Source organism: Spermophilus citellus (assembly GCF_964194105.1).
Source record: "Spermophilus citellus genome assembly, chromosome: 5".
NCBI lineage: Eukaryota > Metazoa > Chordata > Mammalia > Rodentia > Sciuridae > Spermophilus > Spermophilus citellus.
The window spans coordinates 38,708,433-38,716,698 of record NC_138186.1 but is presented as its reverse complement, the minus strand read 5'-3'; the positions used below and the strand labels follow the sequence as shown (position 1 = coordinate 38,716,698).

Below are 8,266 nucleotides of genomic sequence, written 5' to 3'. Positions count from 1 at the left end.
TTCAAACTAAACAACTATTAAAGATTTATATATTCACAATCATACAGTTCTCTTTCAATATGACCACTCATAATAGCACTGTATTAATTTTATTATTTTATTATTTATTAATTTTATTATTGATTTTATCCTCATAATAAAAATGTGATAAAATGGGCAGGAGAAATGAAAGCTGGTTTATCTAATAATAGGATTCTCAGGAGATAGTCATCATGGACAAGATCTAGCCATTTGGGAGGCAATGTCTGAACTCAGGTGGCTGGAACCAAATGGTTTCAAGTAGTGCTAAGCAGTTCTAGATCCTTGCAGCACTTAAATTCATTATGTGAGATATGAAATGGATTACAAAGCTGAGAGTGTAGCTCAGTGGTAGACCATTTGCTTAGCTAGCACGAGGTCCTGGTTTAATCTCCAACAGAGAAAGGAAGGAAGAAATCTAATATAAAAGTTTACACAGGGGAAATAAAATGAATTCTTGTATGATTTCTACTATTATTATTAAATATATAAAATAATAAGGCATGATATAACAAATTCATGTGTGTCACTGCCTTAATAGACATCCCCACTTTCCCCAACCCCGGGGAGCAGACAAGTATATCTTCAAAGACTTTGGAGGAATGTGTATTTCCTTTTGGAGAACTGGAGGTGAGTTAGAAAACAGAAGATAGTATTGGGGTGGGGTGGGGTTGGAGATAGCAGTGTTTTGCCTGGAAATTTCTAGAGGAAAAGAAAAAAAAAGGATTGTGACATAAATGACTTTTTATATGACTGCCGCAGTAGTTTGGTGGTGGTGTTGGGTGGGGGGGGGGCGTTATTTTTGGCAATGCTGTGGATCAAACTCTAGGTCTTGTGGAAGTATTCCACCACTGAGCTACATTTCCAGCACTGTATTTTAAAGACTAATTTTAGGGAAGGAAGGAAGGAAGGAAAGGAGGGAGGGAGGGAGGGAGGGAGGGAGGAATTATAAAAGTTTACAAAACTGTGAAGAATTCCTGGGAAGATAATTCAAAACTTCATTCCACTCCTTCTTTGCTCTTTCCTGCAGGCAGAGGAATTATTAATATTATTAAAATTTTTTACTTTCTTAGACCAACATTTTTTCTTAATGTTCAGCTGTGCTGTGATCTCCCTCAGTCCTTTGTGTTGGTGTTTTATAGACGTGCTGGACTGAGTCTTTTCAACTTGCCTCAAAGAGTGTGTCTATTGGGCCCCAGGGCCTAGACAAAGGGGAAAGGAGTAGGAAAGCGCATTCTAGCTTCAGACCCAAATCGTGGTCTTTGAAGCTATACTTATGAGCCAGAGAAAGTTGATGTCTTGTTTCTGCCACTGCTGTATATGCCTCAATTGTTTCCAAATTGTTAAAAATATTTTTTTCTTAAAAAAATAAAATTGAGGACTGGGGATCTAGCTCAGTGGCTGAGCCAGTGCTTAATGTGTACAATGGGTTCAATCCCCAGCACCAAAAAAATAGAAATAAATAAAATAAAATATGACTAATACAAATAAAAATGAATTTGTGTCAAAAAGCCCATTTAATCGAGCAAATAATGTAGCAACTAGAAAGGTGTTACAGTTGTTCTAAAGAAAATTTAAAATGCTGCATATTTGTAAATAATCTGGAATTCTGGAATAAATATACCAGATAGATTTTTTTAAAAACATGTCAATATCTAGAATAATGATTAGTTGCTTTCCACTGAACTAGTCATTTGTGTTCTAATGGATGAAAATCGTTTGGACTATTGTTAGTTTCCTACTTCCTGAAATTAGGAAGTAAAATCACAAGTTGTAAGATAACTCAAAATGACAATAAAAGTTGCCCCAGATAGATACCTGAAAATCTTTTTTTTTTAAGTTGTAATGGGCACAATATATTTATTTATTTATTTATTTTATGTGGATGAGGATGAAACCAGTATTATATATGGAAAATGACAAACCCCCAAAATAGTGAGACCTGGGAAAACAGAATGAGAAGGAAAGCCATACACTGAGAACATTGATCCTTTCCCAATACTTTCTTTCCTGATGATGAAACAAACCTTGAAGAAGAGGTGTCCATCAAACCTAGAAAGGCAATCTCTAGAAAGAGGCCAACACACTAATCCTTGCCAGATATAAGCCACTGACCCCAGCTCCTCCATCAGGTCCAGTAAGATAAATCCCAGAGACTGACTACTGACCCTAGACTCCCTCACATTTTGCCCAGTAAAACAGACCCCAAATTCCTGAGTGCCCAAGCTGGCACACTCATTAATTAAGTCACCTCTCAGTATAACCTACATAAGCCCAGTCTCTTCCTTTGTTCAGTGGCTCATTTTCCACCAAAAAGTGGGTCCATTCCACTAGGTGTAGTCTCATTCCTGAATAAAGGCTGAAATGATCTGTGAATGATCTGTGATCTGGTCTCTTTGTTCTAACACCCAGTGCCTCCCACATGCTAGGCAACCTCTCTACCACTGAGCTACTACCACAGCCCTGGAAATCTTTTTGTTTGTTTTAATCAATTTTTCTTGACAGAATACATCTGGGACAAGATGTAATTACTACCTTGAAAACTGGCCTTCTGTGGTGGTCCATGCCTATGATCCCAGCTACTCAGGAGGCTGAGGCTGGAGGACCATAAGTTCCAGATGAATCTGGGCAACTTAGTGAGACCCTCTCTCCCCATTTAAGAAGGTGTAGAGGCAATGGAATGAAGATGTAGCTCAGTGGAGAGTGCCTGCCTAACATGAATAAGGCCTGGGTTCAACTACAAACAAAAAACCTGAACATGTTCTTCTGTCACCATATGGGGGTCATAAAAATTTCCTAGAAGGGAAACTCCGTCCTCACAGATCATGACTTAAAACATAGAAAGAAGTTTCAGGATGCTTCAAAATAAGCATAAGTAGAGATCTATTTAGGAAAACAAGGAGATTTATTCAGGAAAGCAAGCAATAGAACAGGATATGCACTCAACGGAGAAGGAGTGAAGGCCCTGAACAGTGAAACTTGCTTTGGGGGGTGTCTGGCTTCTTCTTTTAAATGAAGCTATAAATGGTGAACATAAAAAATATGAGTAGGCATCAGCCTAATGAGCTGGATTCCTGTGATAGTAGCACACAGAGCAGGCCAGAGGGTCTGTTTTTGTTGTTGTTGTTGTTGTTGTTTTCAGAATCTTCAGATTGACATTATCTGGTTAATAGTCAGCACTTGACTTATGCCCATATATATGATGGTTCTTTAACAATTTTTCTCTCTAGGTTTCTTTTAAAAAAACATTCTGTAATCCAACAAGGCATATAGGCACTAATTCACTGGACTTACAATTCTCTAAGATTGATTTAAGAATTTAGTAATGGAGGAAAACAGGCCTGGAGGGAGGTGAAGGTTGAGGATGTTCATGGAGTTTTTAAAGTTTTAATTCCTCTTTCCTTTCCTGTTTGTCTCTTCCTACCTATCCTTACTTTTTATATCCTGTCTTTCTTCCACTATTTAACTAAGACAATCACAGAATTGGGTTTTAGGGTTGAATTTGGTTAAACCAAAATTATGGGATGTCATTGTTTTAGAGTGACCTCCTTCAGTAGGCCTCAGTAGAAAGACCAAACCAACTAGTGTTAAGTGCCACATAATCAAAATGAACCATTAAGGAAGCAAACTGACCCCCCAACAGACCAGTTTTTCCTGAAAACAGGAGATTCTGAAGCTGATAAAAGGGTTAATTCTCTTTTAGCACTAGCAAGTCTGTTTTCACTGCTTCTGCTTTGCTTCCTTCCCCTATGCCTCCCTTTCTAAATAATTAATCAATAAAGCCAGACTTGCCTGAAAAGTAAGAGAAGACATGAAAGAACACTGCCAGTCATATTTTAATTAGTAATCTTTCTTTAAGTTTACAGGAACCAGTAATATCTGAAATGCCTGGTGACCTATGGGCAACTTTGAAAGGTAATTGATAACTGCAAGAATTAATGACTATTCCAGTGCTGACCTGGCTATGCCAAAATCAGAGTCTTTGAACACCCCACATAAGCTTTGTGTCTGCTACCCCTCGATGGAGGGCACATTTGCCATTTTGACCTTTTCTGATTCCTTTGTCTTTAGCTTCCTTTTTTTTTTTTTTTTTTTTTTAGTACCAGGATTGAACCCAGGAGCACTTAACCACCACTGGGATTATTACAGGCATGCGCCACCAAATGACCTTCAGGCCTTCACCAAATGACCAAAGTAACATCCTGGCAAAATGGAAAAATGGAATCTTCCAACTTGCCAGATTCTTGCCAGTAAAGCTCATTCTCCTCCCATCTGTCTCTGCAATTGCTTCATCAGGTGGCAAAGGAACCAGAACTTTCATTGTTACAATTCCAGGATACAGAGACTTTAAACCTTACACAAAAAAAAGAAACCTGATGTAACCAGTCAGATTTTCTTGTTGTTCTGTTTCTTTGTTCCCACTTTGCAAAACTCACTGTTCTGCCATTGCCTATTTTATATGGTGGAGGCTTCCCTGACTCATAAATCTCAAATAAAAGCTAAATTTATTAACAAGTGGGTAATATAGGCATCTACCTCTACAACTCGGAAAGTATCCTCCAATTTGAAATGATTTTCCAGCCAATAAGTATGGAATAATAATGAGCATTTATTTGAAATTTATTGTTACATGCCAGTGCTATTATACAAGTTTTTCAGGTATTATTTTCATTAATTTCAAGATAACAATAATAATAAAGAAAAGAAAAATAGAGGAAATGGCTTACTTGAATTTGTATCTGATCTAATCATTTATAGTTTTAAACTATGAGCCTCAGAATTAATGACCCTAGTAATCTTTTCTGTGAAAGCTTCCACTTCATTTCTTTCCTCCTCTTTGTCTCTCTTCCTTTTTCCTCCGCTCCCATTAACTCTGGAATCTTGAGTGCTCTGCACACTTCACCTCCATAGAACTATTTTCTCCATCAAGAAAACTAAATTACAGATTATTTAAAAGAAAGTATTAGGGGGACAGATAGATGAGAATGGTGGGAATACAAGGTTAAGAGAATAATTCCATAAAATGGGCCCACTCTGCTGATTCCCACATGCTTTCTTTCCAAGAAGCAATTTACCTGCAGCCCTGGACAGGATATGTCACATTCCTCAGCAAACTACCTATCTGCAGTAGAAATACAGTACCAAAATAATGTTGATAAGAAGAACCCAAGTTACCCTGAAAGGAGAGACTTTTGTGGCTCAATCCTCAAATGCTGGGAGATAAGGGTGTTCTACCTAACCATAAAATCTGTAAAAATGTATGATTAAGAATCCACATAGCTCTGGACACAGTGGTGCACATCTGTGATCCCAGTGGCTTGGGAGGCTGAGACAGGAGGATCAAGAGTTCAAAGCCAGACTCAAAAATTTAGGGAGGCCCTAAGCAACTCAGTGAGACCCTGTCTCTAAATAAATCAAATATTTAAAAGGGCTGGGGATGTGGCTTAGTGGTTAAGTGCCTCTGGGTTCAATCCCCGTACCAATAATAATAATAATAAATATATAAATAAATAAATATATATATACAACCAGTCAGGATGGGCTGGTGATCTAGAGTTGCCATGGCAATGGGGACTTGAAAGTCTGATGTCATCTTGCTGTTAGTCAAAAGTCAAGAGGTGGCCCTGGGCGGGACTCTCTGGAAACTTCTCTGGGTTCCCCAATAAAACTGGAGTGCTAGAGAGGCACATTGTCCCTCTTTCTGAGAGGATACACTCTCCTTTTTTCTGTTCCTTCAATAAAGTCATTCTTGTTATTCTGAGCAACATGTCTGAAATCTTTCTGATTTGATTGCAAAAATTGGGGTTTGAAGAAGGGGGGTCTTTGTATTACCTCAGTTTTCCCAAAGGCCTCAGCTCTGTAACAAAAGGAAAAGATAATTTAAATTCCCTTCAAGAGTTACTGTGGGAATAGATGGTTTTGCTTCCAGAAGTGTATCCTGTGTTCCTGGATTTATTTTACTTCTCTCTGCAGAACTCATATTGTTTATTTTTTTCATGGAGTAAGAATTAATTATCCTCTGAAAAGCTTTCACAACACTGATGGAATTTCTTACTTCTCACCCCCACCTTCAACTTTTTAAAGTAAATAGCATTTATCTGTCAGGTGGGATAGGGAAAATGCGTCCTGCTAAATCTTTTCCTCAAAGACTTGCAAAAAACACCACAATCTCTCCCAAACACCAGAATTTAGCTCCCTGAGAAAACACAAGGTGAACTACCTGAGGGTTTAGCAGCATGGTGACATCCCAGGCAAAAGGCCAAAGTATTTTCCAGTTTCAAGTTATTGACTATCAGGAGATCAGCTACCATGAGTTTGAATTTCAGAATGAAATGAGATAATGTATGTGAAATACATAATTGTTCCTAGTATAAAGTAAGAGATCTGTAAATACTATCTGTAGTGTTGTAACAGTGGTCCACTTCACCTTTTAAATTCAGCCCTCCTTGCTCTGAGGCTTTTTTTTTCCACATAGAGGACTTTTTATTTGTAACTATTAAAAATCTGAATTTTAAACTGATTATTGAACTGATGGTTCATAACCATTAGGTCACTCAACTTTAGCACCTATCTTACCTCCAGCAGCTTTTACAGAACTACTACCATGTATTTTCCCACTACAAATTTGGGCTTCTTCAGCGTTTTTACTTTTCTAACAAAGACATCATGAAGAGGATAAATAGATTGGCAAACCTTCTCTATGTCTTTCCCACTGCTGCCTGGAATCAGTTTATTGACAACTTCTTTCAAGTCATTTGTCTGCACCTCCCTTGTCATGATTTCCACCATCTTCTGGATTCAGTTGACCTGTTGGTGCTAAGCATAGGAGGTCTTCTATATCTGATTGTTGCATTTTTAGTAAAAACAACATAGAACAGACTCAACAAATAACCATTAGTAGACTTGACATCAATATGAGCTTCGATGATTGTCTGCCATTTTTTGACCATGGAGCACATTTTGTCACCAGTAAGATCCATTCCACAGAAGCTGGTTAGGCAGTTTTTCCCCTGAAGTCCTCAATAATTAGCTTGAACTTCCTACATGAAACTTCATCATTCTGCAAATCATCAGCAAGACTCACTTAGAACACACAACCCTTTGTAAGGGTCCGGCGGAGCGTGGGAGAAAGAGACCACACAAGAGACTGGCTCCATGCAATTGGCAAAAGGGGATTTATTGGGGATCCATTCCAGCGCGCTGGGGCTCCGTGCTCACTCAAGAAGGGAGAGCAGCCCAGAGCCCAGAGCCCAGAGCCCAGAGCAGAGGTCGAGCAGAGCTTAAGTACACTTTTTGGGGAGGGCAGGGGGCTTTGCATACATCAGAACAAATCATCATGAGGCGCGGAAAATAGAACAACAACTCTGAGACGTGATTAGCACATTCATTGGCGGGAATAGAGCGGTGGGGGGTGATTGGTTACTCCTAAGCGGGGTACACATTTAAACTGATTGTTTCGGTCCCTGTGACAAACTGCACAGGGCCCTAGGCTAAATGGCCAGTAGGGCGTTGTCTTAACTATCTCAGGAATTTCAGGTTCTGGGTGTAGCAGAGGAACTTTAAGATGCCGGGGTCTTTTACATGTTAATTTTGCAGTTTAGAATCAGCTTAGAAATTTTACCCTTACACCTTGAGGCCATCAGATGCAATTTTGGTTCCTTGGGTCCTTATGACTAATGTTTTTCCAATATTTTTTATATTGAACCTAGCCAGTACTTTCCTATTATACCAATCTTAGAAAATGGATCAACCACTTTCTTTTTGGCTCGCTTCTTGCGGCCTTTGGTAAGGCACTTGTTCTGATCTATTGCCATTCCTCTACTCAGAGAGTCAAAAGGGCAGAACCGCAACTAGACAGAGAATTTAGGCATACAGCGCAGTCTAGGTGATCTCTAATGCTTATTTTTAAAAGGGACAAGTTTTTTCCTTTTCATCTTGTCCCTCTCTCCCATTCCCTAACCTGGGGGCGGAGAACAAGATTACCTTGAGTTATCTGTGCTTCACAGAAAGGAGATATCTGTCAGTGGATCTAGGAAGCAACTAACTCCCCAATTTTTTTTTTTTTTTAAAGAGAGAGTGAGAGAGGAGAGAGAGAGAGAGAGAATTTTTTTTTTTAATATTTATTTTTTAGTTCTCAGCGAACACAACATCTTTGTTTGTATGTGGTGCTGAGGATAGAACCGGCCCCACGCATGCCAGGCCAGCGTGCTACCGCTTGAGCCACATCCCCAGCCCCCCTAACTCCCAA

The 8,266-nt window shown here is 39.0% G+C and overlaps 1 pseudogene across 1 annotated transcript; it reads right to left on the bottom strand.

Annotated features, from left to right (window-relative positions):
* Window positions 1-7,358: 7,358 nt before the first annotated feature.
* Window positions 7,359-7,832, bottom strand: LOC308648754 (small ribosomal subunit protein eS1-like; annotated as a pseudogene). Its single transcript has one exon. The product of its transcript is annotated as a small ribosomal subunit protein eS1-like (transcript).
* Between the last annotated feature and the right edge of the window lie 434 nt (window positions 7,833-8,266).